The sequence below is a fragment of the Alligator mississippiensis genome, chromosome 5 (assembly GCF_030867095.1).
Source record: "Alligator mississippiensis isolate rAllMis1 chromosome 5, rAllMis1, whole genome shotgun sequence".
Classification (NCBI taxonomy): Eukaryota; Metazoa; Chordata; order Crocodylia; family Alligatoridae; genus Alligator; species Alligator mississippiensis.
The window spans coordinates 189850558-189869559 of record NC_081828.1 but is presented as its reverse complement, the minus strand read 5'-3'; the positions used below and the strand labels follow the sequence as shown (position 1 = coordinate 189869559).

Below are 19002 nucleotides of genomic sequence, written 5' to 3'. Positions count from 1 at the left end.
GGTGGGCAATGAATTGGGAGGTAGAAAGGAAATGGGGATGGGGAAGGGTGGTGAAATAAAGGAAGTCAATCACTGAAGGAAAAAATAAGTAAAAAAATAAACAATTTAAAAAGAAAGAGGAAATAATTTAAAGGTTTCTTGTTCAATAAATTGGGATTGGGGTGTGGGGGGTGCTATTTATGCTTCATGGGGTGACTGGGAGATAGGAGCAGTGAGGAATAGTGCTTCAGGGTGAGCTACTGCACCAGGAAGGAAGGAAATCCCATCTCAGGGGGCCAGACTGGGTCCCCATACCTTTGTTTTCCCCCTGGTGGACCCCATTCCTGGACTTGACTGTGCCCTGCAACTTGACTAGGTGGCATGTACTCTGCAGGCTTTTTGCACAGGGTTGCTCTCCTGAGGGGTGGGAGGGGGAGTTGGCTTGGTGCTAGAACCATGGCCTGGGCAGTAGAATTCAGGTGGTGGAAAGTTTGTCCACTTAAAACAGGAGAGTGGGGGAGGGGACACTGTAACTTGGATCACTGATGTGTAGGGAGGAGCCACACACTAATGGAACATGAGCTAGGTAACATGGATCAACAAAAACCTGTCCTGAAGTGGCTTAAATTTAAGCTGCTTAAAACTAGTTTAAGGTGTTAAAATGTGGAATTAAGAGCTCCAGGAGCTGCATAAAATTAATGTATAACAAGGCCCACACAGTAGAGAGGTAGTTAGCCATGATGTCTGAAGCCAGTCAGAAGGCAAGGTAGAGGTTCACCTTCTAGTTTAACTGAATCAAAGATGCATAAGCTTTCATGAGTCTTAGTTCACACCTGATGAAGTGAGCTGTGGCTCACAAAAGCTTATTCATCTTTGATTCAGTTAGTTTGTAAGGTTTGCCTCTACTTTGCCTTCTGTCTGATGCAGGGGATTCAGTACTCAAGATAAATCAGCTTCAGTGGGAGCATCTACATGTGTACATTTACTACTCAGTAACCAAAATTACTGCCCAGTATGGATACACATCTACCCTTGCACACCTGTACTGCGCAGTAAATATAGTGACTTACACCGACTTGAGCATAAATTTGATACCTGAATTATGCAAGTATCAAATTTATGCCCAATTAGTTACTGTGCAGTAACATGTGTAGATGGGTTACTGCACAGTAACTCAGGAGGCCTCCTTGCTGGGTCTGCCCAGCCACTAGTGGGCCAGCCTGAGCCCAGCCCCAGGGCTCCTGGCTGTCCACGTCTCTTAGCTTTGACTTGGTACTAAAATTAGTCCCAAGTGCTGGCAGCCATGTGGTTGGAGGCTGGAGCTCCCTGCAGTGGCCACAGGGGCACATGGCAGGCTGTTTTGACCTGGGACTAAATTTAGTCCCAGGTCATCTGCATGTGTAGACGCCAGCCTATTCCTGCTTACTGTACGGTAGCTTATTGAGGTAAATTTAAGATGGTGTAAGTGCATGTGTAGACCCGCCCAGTGTGTAGCCATTTGCAGCTTGCACAACATGATGTGTTGGAGCTTATGCACCTCTTACTGCTGTGTAAATCCAGGCATGGCTGGGCCCAGTTTTTGTTGTACTCTTTAGGCAAAGTGCCCTATGGGAGCTGATGAAATCTTAGCCCTAGCTCTCAAACATCTTGATTTAATGGTTAGGGTTTTCTTTGTTTGTTTATTTTAATCTTAGCAATAAAAAGCAAAAGAGAGTATGATTGCTATCACTCATCAAGTTCTGTCGGAAAAAGGCATCGTGGACAAAACCCTGCCTGACTTGCACTGCTTGGACAAGTATCAGTCAGAGCAAGAAAAGGACTCGAGGGGGTGCTGCTGGAGGGAGTGGCTTCTCACAGGCCAGAAGGGGAAACACCCTGCAAGGTCCTTTTTGTGGAGCTCACTCCAAGCTCTTTGGGTTAAGGTCCAGTGTTCTCCTTCCATTGCTGGAAAATGGTCTTTGAACATGGGCCCTGTGAGTCTCCTTAAAGATGTTAGGGACTAGCATAGCATCAGCCCAGGCCTCCCCACTAGTTCTGGGATTCCTTAGCTGGAGTAGCTCTGCCAGAGACTCTTGAGCAGCTTTTAGCAGTGACTATTTTAATGTAGTTCGGAGGTGCTCTAGATAGTGTTCATTTCCCTGCAGTTTCTTAGCTGAGTTGCCTGGGGAGTAAAGATACACACTGCTCTTGACCTTGTCTGCAACCTTCTACTTCTCATCCCTGGCCCATTTCCCAGGATCTCTGTCCTTGTGGAGGGTCCTCCGCTGATCTAAAGGACAAAATGCAGGGTTTGACTGAGCCCAGAATTTAGGTTATGTGGTAAAGTGAAATGTCTAGAGCAGGAATGATGCATGCAGAGTGAATACATTTCAAAATTAAGTCTTTTGCTCATTTAGCATTATTTTTCAACATACCAAATGCATTTGGTCCACATTATGGGCTTATAGTCTGCCAAGTTTTATTTTTAAATCAAAAGTTTTTCAAGACCAGATATGGCAGCTCAAACATGTAAACTCCTGTTTTTTCTGTGCTTTCATGCTGTAACTTAAAAATGGACATAAACTTTTTTTTTCAAAATTGTAATAAATTTGCTACTGGATTAAGTTTCGTCTGCCAAGTCAAAATAGGGTCTTTAAGGGGAAGCCTGAGACTGGCCCACTGTAACTGCAGCAGAGCTAATGGGATAAGCTAGAAGGAACAAATAGCATTTTTTCCCCTAAAAGTTTGTTCTTGTGGCATATTTGGAACTCCTTGGGAGTGCTTATTAAATTACTTTCGAAATCTCTATATTAACTTTTGAGTGCGGTAGTCTTTTGGTGAGTGCAGAGTAACAACTCTTAGGGTACACTTTTATTCTTCTCAACCTTCTGCTTATCTGTGGAAATAAAAAGGCCATGTACACATATAATATAGGTTTCCCCTTAGAGAGCCACTCGTGAAATGATGGATACTGGTTTGCTACTTTAAACTACAGGATTTTATTTTATTAAATGGATTTTGGTGATGTTTTAAGATACAAGAACAGATTCCATAATTCAATTTAATATATGTATTTTCAAGTTAAAATCCATTTATGAGAACTATTTTAGAAATACTTGAAATTATTAAAACAGTTGCTAGACAGTTAAAATAAAGAAACTTTGACTTTTCATAAGTTTCTTACTCAGTTTAGGTAGCATTTTGAGTACTCTTCTCAAAATAGTCACATAAAAGACATCTATGCATGTCTTCAGAAATATCTATGTTGCATCCTTGTAATGCTAGACTGGCAGACTATAGTTTTCTGATGTCATTTATAACTTTCTGATAATGGATAACACGATGGCTGACTCTACATTTATTTGACTCCTTCCATGTAGTTCCTATTAGTTAAAAGAAATAAGAAAGGTTTAGCAGACAGGAGTTGAATTAGAGTTTCAAATGATCTGATTGGCATTCCAGTTTATGAGAACAGCTTCTTTGGCATTTAAATTAGCCAAGAGAGAAAATGGATTCACATTTTAGTTTTGGAAAATATTTAGAAAAATGTATATGTTTATGAGGGTAAGAAATCAAGCCAGGAAAAATGTTATTTTGAAACAAAATATTTATCGTTCTTTCTCATAAAATTAATGTCTTTTTTTTTTTTGCTAATTGTGATTTGAAAGTTTCCTTTCAGCAGCTGGTCCATTTTATTGGTTAGATTTTTATTTCACTTGCATCAGTATATCTGCAGTGACTCTGTTAGTAGACTCCAGTGTAACTAAGATCAGAGTGTGACCATGTATGTCCGAATGGTTCTGATCAAATTGACAGGATACAAGTTTAGCATTCTGTGACAAAAAAAATGCATTTTAAAGTTGATAAAGGAAGATGAGTTGTACCATTTCCCATTCAAGTCATTAACTTGCTTATAAACACTGGGGTGTATGCTCCCTCAGATTCATGTGTGGAATTAGGTTTGCATGCATAAAGATAAAAGATAAAGTATAAATAACAGATGAAGTATAACCTGTTGTTAGGAAAATAGTTTTGTGTTATGCTTCTGAAAGCTATTGCAAGATCCTTAAGAAACAGAATTCAGAACTTTAATTTGTCTCCCACAGTCTTCACATGTTATATAGTATGCTGCAAAACTGAAAGCTTTTATACTTTTTGTATTTGGATTGGATCTTTCTTTAATCATTTTATATCTTCCTCATAGATTGCTGACATTTCTTAAATAAGAGCAAACTAAAATTATATGCAAAATTGCCAGATCATGTAATAATAGATCAGTGAAAAATGGAGAGAATAAATACATTCATACATATCACATATGTAAGTGTTTGTGTTAAGTGGATGCGCTTATATCTTCTGTTATTTATACTGTAGTCATTTAAAACAACAGATTATCTAACCAGAGGAGTCTTTAATGCAGGTATCATTTATATAGCATCAATTACATTTTTCTACCTTAAATTAACCTTTCTAATGTGTCTCAAAGTTTCCAGTTTGGTTTTGCTAAGCTTTAGTTAAAAAACCTTTTTAATAGGGAGCCAATTTTTTGCTTGTTCCTGGGACTGCAGTCATTTGGGATAAGTCCCATTGTATAGTGTTCTGCTGTTTCCCCTGGACATCTGAAGAACTAGAAACTTAATTCATCTACCATTATTATTTGTAATGCAACTGTACTGCAGAGGTCATGGACCCTTTGTGCTAAGCTATGTACAAATATGTAACAAAACAATCTAAAAATATTTATAGTGAGAACTGGATGTAAATAAAAAAATTAAGTTAATCCTAGACTGGTGAGTTCATGAAAATTTTAACATTGAAATTATCTTGTGATCCTCCAAAAACACTCCAACTCTTGGTCACCTTTTGAAACAGAATGTTCTGCCTTGTTACAGCTCAAGGAATTTAAAAATACCAGCTTCCTGGAATGTCACTGTTTTGTGAGCCAGGATGATAAACTAAGGCAAAACTTAAAAAACAAACAAACCCCAAAACCTTCACACGCACATCCCCACTCTCTGGGAAAGTATGATCGAGAGAGAGAGAGAAAGGAAGAAATGTCAGAATGGAGAGTTTGCAAACTTTGTACAGATGGATTTTCATTAGTCAAACTTCATGTGCGACTTAGTCTAGTAGAAAAGCCAGAACAAATAAAAAAGAACAAGGAAACTAGGACTCAAACCTGGAAGGGAGGTAGCTTAAAAAAAAAAACCTTGAGAGACTGGTTGAGTGTGAAGACGTTTGATCTTTATTTTCAGACATTTGTAGTCAGGAGTGTGTTTAGTTTCTGATGTCTTCATCTCTGCTGCTGGTTTGTTTTTTTTCTCTCTTTCCTCTTTTCGTCATTCTAATTCCAGGGAATTTACGATTTCATATGGCCTGATTCTGTGTCCTCTGTCACAAGAGGCTGAGTTTTGCCAAATTCACCCTGAAGGTTTTCAGCATCCTGACCTCACAGAAAGAGAGGATTCAGCACATTGTAGGTCCAGACCTTTTGGTTGTAGATACCTCTTTATACCTGTATTTGTATATATGATGTGTACATACTCTTTTATATATGTATATGAACACACAAGTTTAGAGTCACCGTACAGAACAGCTCTGTGGTTTTGTGTGGTCCTTACCAACTTTTCTTTTCCATTTAACTTTTTCAGAAATTAACATGTAATTAAAAATGAGCAATAAAATTTAAAAGCATAACCTGAATACAATGAAACATCTTCAGAAACCACTCTAAGGAGCACCAAAACTTCCAGAATTAATGATTTCTGTAAGTGTGGACCAAAAAAACCCATACTGGAACCCTCGGGGACATTTAAAAATAAACGATAATTTAAGACAGCAGAAGGAGTTCCTTGCTGCAGACCTCAGTATAGCCAAGCATTGAAATTGAGAAGCTGAATGTCAAGTAGAGGAGTAAGTGCACGAAACAACGTTACTGCAATTTGAAAGTTACACAATTAAGATCAGATTGCTTGTATATTGCCTGATTAGGCAATCTTTTTTTAGCTCCCTTATATTTAGGAAGTTTTGTGTTTAATTTCTTGTCATTATTTTAAAAAGAAAGAAATTGTACTAAAAAGGGACAGCATCAATCCAAATCTATCCCATATGTTGTAAGCAAAAGGCAATAGTTTTTAAAGTCCAGTTTGCTTTTAACTACTTAAGCTGTTTCACTCATTTCGTTTCATTTAGCTTGAACAATGAAAATCATTAAGTCACTTTCACTTTTTCTTATGTTTAGTTTCCATCTATTTTCTCAGTTCTGCAGTGTTTGGGTTGCAAATAGAGTTGATCAGGAATTTTTCAACACACTTTTTTTGTTTGTTGGGAAATGCTGATTTACCAAAACTTTTTTTTCTGGAAGCATATCAATTTTGGTTCAAAATTTGGTTCAAGAATTTCTAGTAAGCAAGAGAGAGAACACCATTCAGGATTCCTGATAGCCTGGTGGTCAGGGTATGTTTTGGGGCTCTTGGACACACAGGTTCATGTTCATGTTCCTGCACTCCCTGGTTTGGAGGAGGTACTTAAATGAAAGCATCCTCCAAATATCAAGTGAATGTTTGACCACTCACCTATTGATTCTGCCTCTAGATTTATGCCAATTAATATTTAATTTGTTACACAAAGTAAATCCTATCCAGCAGGAGAGAGGGAAGAGAGAGACTGGCTTTGTAGCTTGGTAGGTAAGGAGTCTGGAGCAGGGATTTCAGTCTAGGTCTCCCTCACTTCAGATGAGTGACCTACCACCAGCTTGTTGGCTATTCTGTAATGGGTCTGTCTCTCAGTCTCTCCCCTACCCCTGTTCCCCAAGCACACCTTTCTTTTTTTTGTCTTTCTTTCTCTTTCATTTTCATGAAATATATAATTTTTGTTTTCTCACCAGCTCTGACTACAAACACTTCAGGGAAATGTTTATTTGTCTAAAAAAACACTGGCTTTATTTATTTATTTTTAAAATTTAAATCATTTCCCATAGCTTTCCTTTATTTGCAAGCTTGATATGACATATTTTTGAGACTGGGCTACTTTGGGTCTCCAATTCCTTTAGCAATTTCAGGGTTCCCATTAGGGTTGTTCAGACCCCAAGGGATGGAAGAGGGTAGGGGTGTGAAGCTCATTGCTGCTGCTGTTACTTCTGTTGATGTCATGATGGTATTCCCAGGCACTTCAATAAAAGCAAAATCAAGGCAATTTTCTGGTTTTGGATAATTTTCTGCAAAAGAGTTTGCTTCAGGGCAGTGGTGTGCACTAGCTTTATGATTTGCAATGGCTTTATAATTAAAGCAGAGTATTTTTATGTTTTTTAAACAAAAGCTTTGAAATTCAAAAGATTGCAACACGTGACATAAAATTCAGAGGGACCTAAAAAGCTTGGGTTCAGCAGTGTTTTCATGCCCTTGATGATGTGTGTGCTTCATTGAGTCCATTACCATTTCTCTACTCTGTATGTTCTTAGCAGCCATCTAAAAGCAGCAGTCCCTGTACTTGGCCAGAACCTTTTAAAGACTGGATGGGAAATATGTATAGCATTGTGAGTCTAGGGCAGATGTACAATAGGGAGGTGCTGCTAAAATGTTAGGAGAGGGCAGAATAGGACTCACTCCTCAAAACAGTCTGGTGATTGTTAACACACTTTTATTGTTAATACCTTCATTCAGACTAAGCAAATTCTCCAGTCCTCAGTGAGGACTGTGCCCCTGCAAAGTTGCAGACTATTCATCCAACTGTAGTGGAAGAAATAATTATGTTTGGGCAACAGTAAAAGGCTTTTTTTCTGTTCTCCCAATACCCAAAATGGCCATAGGAATTTTACATAAAAGCAAGAAAGGAGACCGGCACAAAATGTATATGTTTCAGGAAGATGTAAATGTGTGAAAACATATGGGTCTAATGGCTATTGCTTTACAGCTTTAGTTACCATAACAGGCCCAATAATGAATGTAATAAAGAAACAAGTAAGAAATTAACATTTGAAAAAGGAAGCTGAAAAAACTGAGAAAACGGTGCTGTTATAACTAAATTGGCTTAGAAATTGATTTAGTTAAGTGCAGTGCCTGTTGTGGACATTCTTACAGTATCAAGAAAGCCTCATAGTGCATCAAGCATAGGTAAGTTTTACCTACCAGTTTAGGATAGGTTCTCAAAGGCACAAAGGTTGAGTGTTTAACTCCCCTTTGTTTTTTTGGAAATCTCCCTGAAACACTAAATCAATATAAACTATGCTTATATTGTAAGTTGTATTGCTGTCTTATGGAAGCTGCCCTGAGCCTTTCTTAGGAAGGGTGGCATATATATCACATAAATAAATCACATAACGAGATAAATAAACCAGGACCAGAAGGTTCACACAGGTGGCTACACTGATTTAACTAGATCAAAATTTTAAGTGAAATCATTGCTATTTTCACTTGTAAACAAGGCCTTGTATCTAGTTCTGCAAACACTGGGAGCTTGAAGGTGGAGTGGCCATCCTACATACTGGCACTCTGCTGCTTGGGAGGCAGGATTCTGTTTCCCCATTTCTGAGAAAACTCTAGTGCTTGCCTGCCTATCAGGTGTGCATCAGAGGGAGGAGTTGGGTCCAAAAACCTGAGAAATATGAAATAATTTTTAAAAATTAAATAAAAAATGTGAAGAAAAAAATAAAACACAGCTAGTGTGAAACCACAGGTAGGACCATGGAGAAGTGTGATTTCTCCCTTTCGAGGCTGGCTTTGAAATCACACACTTAACTTAATCTATATCTTTGAAGAGAGATTCTGCTACCTAGGGCAAACCTATAGCTGGCTTCAAATAACTGCTGCTGTGCTGTGCTTAAGCAGGTGAGACTCTTGCTGTACCTGATAAAAATGTTTCCATTTGGTTCCCTGCATTTTCAAATGGTCCAGCTTGACCTATGTGCACATACATTTGTGCATGCACTTGGGTATGCTAAGACTGCATACAGAGGTAACAGAATTTTTGTGAGCAAAATGCTTGGTACCCAATGAGTTCTTACATCTTCACAGGTGCCTGTCACCTTGTGCACATACATCAGCACACCAAAATACATGTGCAGGCATGCAAGTGTACCAAAGTGAACAGACACAAGTGGTAAAACTGAAGGATGAAGATCAGGTCCAGGTTAGGGATTCTACAGTAGCCAGAGGAGAATGAATGAGGATAGTATTTTTAGACTTCTTGGCAGTAAATTTAAACGAATGGTGAGCCCATAAAAATTCATTTATATCTGGAAAATGTCTCAATCAAAGCTTCATACCTGGAACCATGTTCCTGTGTGTTCAGTCTCTTTCCACTGCTTGATGTTATATAAAAAAACAATCACTGGTAACATTTTTGTAAAGTCTCCTTGTACCGTGGTCTTTTGGACTGGCCTATGTCTTTATGCAATAGTATAGTGGTGCTGTTCACACTACTATATTAAAGGGTGTGTTTTCCTTAAACCCTGTCCACCCAACAAGTGCATAAAACTGATCTGGTAAAAATCCAGCCTGGTCTGAAATTTGGCAAAGAAGGGCATTTTTTCTCTCATCTCTGACTAGTTGATTTAAGCAGATACATCCCAAAAATATCCATCTGTATTAGACTTTTACACCCCCAGCATGGTAATGGAAGCAGGGCATCTAGTTCAGAGAGATGCCTGGAAAAATGCACCCCATTTGAAACTTTTAAAAACTATTTTAAATAGTTTAACAAAACATTTTTTTCATGAAGTTTTCTATGATTATTACACCTTTACACTATGAAATATTTTAACTTTCATGGTAAATGGATTTGTGGCTGTATGGTATTATTTTAATCAGTCTTTATTGTGAAAACCTGTGATCACTTAAAATGGTGGATTTTCTTCTTTGCACCGACCCACAAATACATATGAAAATAGAAGTGGATACCTTCAATTTTTTTTTCCTGGGAGTTACGTTTTTTTAATGGATTTTTGAAAATTAAAGTTAGAATAGCAAGGCAGAAATGAATTTATAATTTTAAAAACTTTCAAGAAATCAATTCAAATTAGCTTTATTCACTCTATTTTTTCGCTTTTTAGTTTGAAATGTCAGGTGTTGGACACTGCCAGACTAGATGGAGCAGTAATCTTATCTGATGTAGCAAATCCTATTTCCCTTTGTAGGTCTGTGGTTTTTAAAAGCCATACCATAACTTTAAAAAACTCCTTTATGTGTTTAACTGAATTTTTTAGGCCATTTGTTGATAATGTGAATACCAGAAACATAATGATTGAAACAGTTTATCAAGACCAGACTTCTGCTGTTACACACACACACATGCATGTGCTACACACACACACATACATATACACTCACACACACGTGTGTAACAGCAGAAGTCTGGTCTTGATAAACTGTTTCAATCATTGTTTCTGGTATTATATACACACAGCCCCTTCCAGGAGAGAGTTTAAACTGACGGGAGTTACAAGTTGAGATAGATTGAAGAAGCAATGCTTGGATCTGTATATGGACTAGGTTTAGATGGGGATTGGGTTTGTATTTTTCCGCTCTGAAATCTCATTAGTTACATCTTCAACATAATGGAAAACTTGTGGGATTGACGTATTATATTTCTCTTATTTTGATGGGGGAGTACTCTTTGTCCCCATGTGCTTGGACCAAAAATTGTAATCAAAACAGGAAAGCAGTTCTGGAGTCAAGCTTATCCACCCATCTCATTCCAAAATTCAGAAGGGTTTGTATTTAGAGTTTCTGTTTTGGCTTCTCTCTAGTTACAAACATAGATACTTAGGCCATTAAAGAAAGATTGGGTTTCTGAATATCGGTAAACAGCCAATGGTAAAGATCATTTGATACCTTTTCATGACTTCTGGTACAAGTAGCAGTTAAAATTGCTGAGTGTTTTGCATAATGTTGGTGGTGGGAATATACACTCCAATTCATGTACAGAACATATGTAATAAAAAGGTTTGTGAGAGACAGACAAATGTTTAAAGCAGAAAACTAAGTTGTGTTGTAGACAGTTTTGAAAAACTTTCTGATTTAAATTATTCTGAGAGAAAGAAAAGGCTATTGAGTTGTGACAGCTGAAAAGAAATACAAATATACATAAATAGGTAAAACAAAATGAGCCATGAAATGTGTTTTCCTTTTTACGTCTTCATAGTGGCCTTGGACCTTAATATTTAAGACTTTGTTTAGTCTTTCACCGATGACCAGAGGCTAATGTTATGATGACCACATCTTGTGGTATGGTACTGATATTTCAAATTAGAATGGGCTGCTTTGCCAAGATTCTCAGCTATGATACTAAAACGTCCCGTTATTCCAAGGCCCAGTTTTCATTCCCTCCCTCCTACCTCCTCATTGATTTAGACAACAGATGCGCAGAAGGCAAAGCAACATTCAAAATCATCTGTCAGATGAAACTGAGAGTAAGTCTGGCTGTCTTACTGACGCCAAAATTCCTTAAATGTTACAATGTTTTACATTTCTAAATGTAAAAACTTTCTTTCCAGTGGGTAGTACTAGCCAAGTGTCTCAGCTACGGTATCTCAGACTTGCTTAAAACTGGAATGTGGCCTTGTGGTCATTTGTGAGCATTGACAGATTTACACCATTGCAACTCAAGTTAAATGTTGTTGGTTTCTCCATTGCTCTTTATTTTGTCTGCTTTTTTTCCCCCTCAGTTACTATTTGTCAACTTAAGTCCAGCTAGTTGGGAAAATGAGGGCTCTTCATGAACTGGCTCTGGAGAAGTGAGTTGTCTCAAATTCTTTTTGTTGGCAGATTTTTTTAATGTATTACAACACAGTCTTCTTGTTGTTTTCCTGGTGATAGCAATGTGCTAGACACTTTATAGACTGATATAAAGACAAGGAATGAAATCTTAGCCCCACTGAGGAATGGTAGTTTTGCCATTAAAGTAATTGAAGCCATCCAAGGTCCTTGCACCAATAATAGGAACCTGCGTGCTGCAGAAATAGGATAAAGATCAAAGCCTCAGGATATACTTGGTGAAACTCAGAATGAGGGAGAAGGAAAAGATCATAATTGCAGTGGAGCCTTTAAGTTGCCTTTGCTCTCTCCTTAGCCCAGTTTAGAGCACATCCAGGATAATCCTTCCCCCTCCACCAATGCAAATTAGAGCATCTGAGGTATATTTTTACTTGGGTTGTCTGCTGGCCATCTCAAGGAGCCAACAATATCTGAAGATTGGGTTTAGGAACTGTTTGGCCTGTTTCCTCTCCCCCAGCCATGCCCATTCACCAGCTAAAGGGGAAAAGGTCTAGTGTAGATCCTGTTATACCAACTCTGCCCAACCAAGAACCCTGCTGTGCTCTGGTGAAACTTCTGTGGTCTCCCCACACTGACTGCAGTATCACAATGGTGGAGCATGAAAAAGCTGCTGTAATCCAAGTGAGAATAGAGGCCAAGATCCCTGCTCTGCAAATAGGAGTTGCTGTAGTGAGGTGCATGGATAGAAAAAAGCAAGCATGATGGTCATCATGACATTTCTCTCAGTGACTTCACTTGTAAAGACTCACTTTGCATATTACATGTTAGCATCTCAAATACAGTACTTCTGTTACAGACCTATGTGTTTGGTTTTGATTGGGCCAATTCCATATACCTGGCTAGTTCAAGTGAGCCAAGGTATTGGTAGGTATGGTTCTAAAAAGCTTTATATGTCACCAAATATAGGTTGGTAGTATGATATATGTTATACTGAAGCACTAAAATTCACTGCTTTCTTAAGGAGCAGGCAGACGTGGTAATTTTCACCTGATCTGACCCCTGAAAATACTCTGCAGCTGTGACCAAACAGAAGTGCACAGTTGCAGAGCACTTTAAAAGGGCCCAGTCCCAGGAAAATCTGAACCCTCATTGCTTGAGGGTTCAGATGAAGATACTCCAAAATGGAGCACCTTCAGTAATTTGGGTATGTGCCGCCTCCCAGCTCTGGTACTGTTTTCAGAATGGGATGGGGGAAAGGGAGTGGAGGGAGTTTGGTCTGGTGTATTTTTCAGTTGGTACTAGAGGGTGGATTGGAGTCCTTCAACCCCCCGAGGGAGGGGCTCCAATCCATCCACCCCACCCTCCAGCACCAGCTGGGGAACCCCCAAAACAAGCTCCCTCCACTCTCTTTTTCCTCCCTCCCATTTTGAAAACAGCGCTGGGGCTTGGAGGGAGGCAGGATGTTGCTAGGGGAGACCGGCTGGAGGCTACCAGTGAGCAGCTGGATTCCCCAACACCCAGGAACCAACAACAAATTTCTGGGTCTGGGAGATCGTTGTAACTCATGGCGCTTCCTGGGAAGCACCGTAAGTCACAATGGGGAGCTGCTCTTCTGTCTGTGCCTTTACTACTTTCTGATTAGAAGGTGTTTCCACTGATTGCAGTATGCTATTAATAAAAAACTAACTTCCTTGAGTTGTCTTCATATAAGACCATTCTACCGGAGTCCTTTTCTTATTTTTGTAGGTAAAATTGCAGTTGTGTTTCTGACTGCAGTAGAACTCTGTTTTCATTTGAAATGAAACTTAGAGCACAATTCAGCTCACAGTTTCTTTTTATGAGAATAACACAGCACAATATAGCATGGATTTGTCATATAACCTGGAAGTCTCACCCTTTAATAGTATTGATTTGGTATGACTGTCATAGAGCTGGACTGTCCCAGCCACAGGTGGCGGTGCTGGGGGGGCATTGAGGGGCTATGGCAAATTTTGGGGTGGCTGCAGCCCCCCTACCCCTGTGGCCCCCCCCTGCCCTGAGCACTGCCACCTGCCCTGAGCACAGCCCGGACCAGCCACCACCAGGAACAGCCCAGCACAGTCCCAGGTCCAGCCTGCAGTGGCAGCCTGCTCTGCCCTGCACAGATTGGGGGGCATGCACCCCCCCCATGACTTCCCGGTGCATGTGCAGCAGTGGGAGCCACTCCCTCCTGCACCCCGCAGATGAGCCATGGCTCCGTCCCCTGACCCAACTGCAGAGTGCCTGCCCCAGCCCCACTCCCCCACCGCAGGGGCCTCAATCTGCATCCCACCCACCCCATACCATACCCTTCCGTCTCCCCTTCCACCACGACAGACTTACCAGCTGGACACTGCTCTTCAAGCTGCTGAGCTGCATATCAGAAATTGGAAATTGGATCGGTATCAGCTAATATGCGTCCTTAAAAATCGGGTATCGGTATCAGTCCCAAAAATCTCTATCAGTGCACCCCTATCCTAGGGCGATAGTAGGAAGCAAAAGTCAGGGTAGGAAGAGGGACACTAGAGAATCTGGCTGCAATAGCATATAGAGTGAAAAGGGGAATGGCAGCCAGATGGCAACCCAAGGGCTGCACATTAATCCCTCAAAGGTTGCATGGAGCCCACAGGCCACCAGTTAGACAGCCCTGGTATCATTGATTCTCAACAGTGTTGACTATTTAGTAATACCTCTCAAATTGGAAATATATAATAAATGCTGCAGAATCGCAGATATTTGCAGGGATGGTATTTGTTACATATAGTTATTATACTCAACTATGTTTTTTTTCTTTAGCAGTCAAATATAGTAATATACTGAAGTCTGATGCTTTGTCCTTCAGTTACAGTAACTGTTTCAGCTATGAATAATTTAATTGTTATCTCTGGCAGTGACCATTCAGTAGATAAGTGATTTTTCAACCAGGGTGCCATGACGTCTTTTTAAGGGTGCCACAATTTTAGCACAGAGGTATGCAGCCACCTATATGTGATTCACAAGATAAATCTAGAGATTTCAAATGGGAATCCATAGTGCCAAAAACATCCTGACTTGTTGTGATATTTCTGAGTTCTTTGCAACGGAAGAATTGCTTTATTATTTTTCTATGGTCAAAAAAAAAGAGTGAAAGCTAAGATTTGGCATTTTCCAAGGGTGCCTTGAGTCTAACAATATTGAGAACTACTGCAGTAGTTAAAGAAATGTTGCCCCAGTGTTTTATTTCTCTCCATGAATTATTATGCCTCACCCATTACCTTGAAATGATTTTATCATGGGCTGAGTTCTACTTTTCATGTCAGTGGAAATAGGGGTGAGCCAAGAGTAAAGACTCAAGTGGAAATGAGATCCTGTGGTTGGCTTTATATGGTGCAAAGGTGGAAGGTTGCAGAAATAAAAAATGTAGCTAAACTGTAGTAAAGAAGTGCTTGCTTTTTAAATTTAGAGTAAGGGAAAATTAAAATAAATTCTCATTGTCCTGCATTCAGTGCTATCTATCAGTGTTCTTTTTGCTGACTTTCAGTTTATGAATAGAGGTAGCATTAGATATAACTTTCTTATGGCTGAAACTGCATAGAATGTACATATTTTCATTCTGATCTGTTCTGTGCATGTCAGAGATTCTGTATTAGGTAATATCTGTCAGCTTTCTTCTGTTTCCTTTGTTGAGCTTTTGTAGCACCCACCCCTGGCTCTGTCCTCAGTTTTCACAAGACAGCTAATGATTGAGGTGCTCAATGTGAGATGCCTTTAAAGGTACATCATTTAAATTTTCAGAGAAAGTGTTCTCTGCATTTTTGCATACCAGACCTCTTTTAGGTGTCTTAAACTGGACAAACCAAATATTGAAGCCACCTAAAATTGCTTGTTTCTTTTGAAGTTTTAGGCCTCTGGGCATACCACGTTATTATACACATGCAGCATTTGTATGCATTTCAAGCTGTATGTACTTCTCTGGATTCATTTGCTGAACTCCTGCTGTTCTCAATGAGAAGTTTGCTTATGGATCAGAGGCTCTGACCCTCAGTAAGTGTAATGAATCATATTTAGAAGCTGCCTGTTTCTCTTTTACTAAAAGAAAGCAGTGAATACAGACTTTTATTCAGCCTTGTATTGTTTCTATACCTGCTGAGTCTTATCCTGAAAAGTTTTGTCTTCCTTATGCAGCCGCAGAAGCTGCTGACTGTTCAAAGGTGCTCCTTCCCTCTCGGAAGCAGCTGCATCAGCATAACTCCTCATGTGGTTGCCTAAGCCTTCCAATTCCCCTGGGTCATTGTCGGTGACTTGTTATTGACAGTGATGTCAGGGAAGCAATGAGCTTACTCAGTACTTCCCTGATATCCCAACAAGTAGTTCCACCCACTGACTGATGGCACCTGCAGAAAAGTTGTAAAGAAACCATGTTACTCCTCAATTTTATATCCCAGCTAAGAGCTTCATGTGGAGCAGGGGATCCTAACCAGGAGGATACCAGGGTGGCCCATCAGCCTTTAGAATTATTGTCATATGCTGGTAATAGGGATCTTTTGGGAAGAGGAGGCAGAGGACGTGCCCCTTCTATATATAGCAGCAGTCAGGGTGGGGAGAAGACGGAAAGTTCCTCCTATAAGAAATTCCAGATATACATTTTGTATATTTTCCTGCTTGGGCCAGTTGGTAAATTCATTCTGGAAAATGACAACAGGTCTGTTGGGCGTAGGGCTGCTGGCTCTTGTGTAGAAGCCAAATGAGACCAGTAGAAACCAACAGGATGTGAATAGAGTTTATAAGAAATGTCACTGCTGTCACCTCCTTTACTCTTTCAATTCTGTGGCAATCTGGGAGAAGAGTCTACTCCCACCTACCACCAAATAACATTTTGTACCTTTGAGACATTTTCCTGCCCCCTGCTGGGGCTACACAAAATAGAAAGGGCTTACAACAAAGTTAGGGCTGTAGTACTGGTGCGGCTTAAGCAAGCAGAAATAAAGATGAAGTAAAATAAAGTTTCTGAAACAAACAGCAGTGCTTCCCTTTGTAGAGAGTTTGTTTGCGAGAGCCCTCTGGTTGCAGATCTGCCACAGCAGGAGTGTCTCTGCAGTAGGTTATTCTGTAATGGCAATCACCTTCATCTTAGGTTGGGTCAGCTTTGCTCCCAGACCCCTACATGTCTTTACAGCTGTATTTGGATTTTAAGAAAATCAAATATCTCAAGATCACAAATATAAAGTAACTGTTTATGGAGTGCAAGCAAAAAGAAAATGACAAATTCCTGATATATTGTATGTCATCTGTACGTGACACTCTAATACCTTCAAAACTGGGACTGCTTAAACTATGGGGCTAAATATAATTTAGTTAGTAAAAATATACCTTAGTTATAATAAAATGATAATAGTGGAATTTGGCAACAGGGTAGCTAATAAATACTCCACTTCTGAAATGTGACTGGAATCCAAGTACATACTATTTTACTGTGTAGTTAGGCATGTGGCAGGACATGCTAGACCAAGATTTTCTTTTTGTCTTTCCAGTGGAAAACTAAAGTTCTTTGTTTAAGTGAAGCCTGTTGGGATTTTTTTAAAGTAAAACAAGGAGCTAAAGAATTCCATTCCTTTTTGCCAACTTTTTTCCCCTTCAAGCCAAATTATCGATTAATGGGGCATTAAATATCAAATACTGCACAGTTATTTTCTTACCCTTTTTCCTTAGGTTACTTCAATAATTTCTAGCTGGTACTTCAAATATAGCTGACTGAAAATGTAATAGCAATATTCCACAGAGCACAAGAGCCTTTCCAAAACTTTTGGCCTTAAAGATGTGAAGGTCAGTGCTGGGATTTGTGCGCATGCGATTTACATATTTAATCCCATTTCCAAATTTAAAAAAAATAGAAATCACCTCTTGTTTCCCTATGTCCTTCTTCATTCTGAACCTGGTTATTTGTTGTCTTCATTAGCTGTCTCCATTCTGGTACCCTTTAGTTTTGCCAGAAGCACAGCCAAGTGAATACTTGACCATATTTTTGTCTGGCTCTAGCTAAACAGCTTTCTGACAATAGAATACTTTTCTCTGGGTTTTCCTTCTTCCCCCAGGGAACAATACTTCAAGGGCAACCTGCTTGTCCAGCATATGAACATGTGGAAAATCCACTGCTATGCACTAATGATTTTCAGATGGGCCATTGTTGTTGAAAATCATCCCAAGAGCAGCAGCTTCTCCATTGTAGCACCTAACCATTTTGAGATCACATTGCTAATAGCTATGTCTGGAATAAGCTCCTGACATTTTTGTGAACAGTGGTGACATGTGCTACATTGCACATACCTAGCAGCAAATATTTTGAATTATGAAAATGAGGTTAACTTTCCTGTTGTGGCTTCCTTTTTTGTCTGTAATAAGGTACATCAAAATCCTACATTTATTGCTGCATGAAGACTTAAATGGTGGAAAAAGTAAATTTATGCCAAAGATCCACGACAACAATGGCACAAGTACCCTCAATATTGTTCATAAATGAATCACTTTCACACGTTTGCCTTAGATATTTTTAGGGAAAGTTGTTGCATGCTGGGGGAGAAAAGAATGAATTTTAAATTTTAAATAGTTTCTGTAACTGTTCCGCTCAGAAAACACATTCTTTTTAAACAACTTTCACTTTTAATCTGTAATTAAAGCCAAAGTTTTCTTTTAATTTTAAAAGCTTGTCCTTGGACTAAAATAACATGGAACATTTTTAAACATTGATCCAAGCTGCTGTAGATACATTTTATTTAAACCACAGAGCCTTTAGTTAGATTCCTCACTTTGCCAGACAGACTACAAACTGTAAGTGTGGCAGTAATGACTGTGAATTTCTGGATGCTGTACTACCAGCAAGGAGGGTTGTTTTTCTGAAGTTGTTCCTCCCTTTGGGCCCTATTCATGAATGACTTAATCTCTATATATGATCAAATGTCATGCAAGTTACTGTGGATAAAGAAATCATGGAATGCTTCTCTCCTGTGTTCCTTGCATGGAATTGGTAAGCCTGCCCTTGCAGGCAGTTGCATAGCAGGGAAGATGGAAAGAGAGCAGCAGCAAAAAAACACTGAGTGAAATAAAAGGGGCGAGACAAAGAAAACAAATTTTTGAAAAATTGGGTGTGCAAGTTGGACTAGTCTTTAGTCTGATTTAACTTGCCCAAATAGCACTGGCTGGAGGCGGAATAGAACTTATGTCTTGGCAGTGTTACAGGGGTAATATTTTCACCATAAAAAAATGTTCCAGAGTAGTTTCTCCTGGGTATGGGGCATAAACATGATTCCTAGCACACTACTTCTGTTCAGTCTGCTTCCAG

General features: G+C 39.4%; 1 protein-coding gene across 6 annotated transcripts in view; it reads left to right on the top strand.

Moving 5' to 3' along the window:
- MKX (mohawk homeobox) overlaps positions 1–19002 on the top strand; it is a 69340-nt gene that overhangs the window by 11259 nt on the left and 39079 nt on the right. The window contains exon 6 of one of the 6 annotated variants that reach the window (XR_009462687.1): positions 11621–11689. The exons of the other annotated variants lie outside the window; for them this stretch is intronic. The gene's annotated coding sequence lies outside the window, so the exon portion shown is untranslated. The remainder of the gene's footprint in view (positions 1–11620; positions 11690–19002) is intronic. 6 annotated transcript variants of the gene reach the window in all.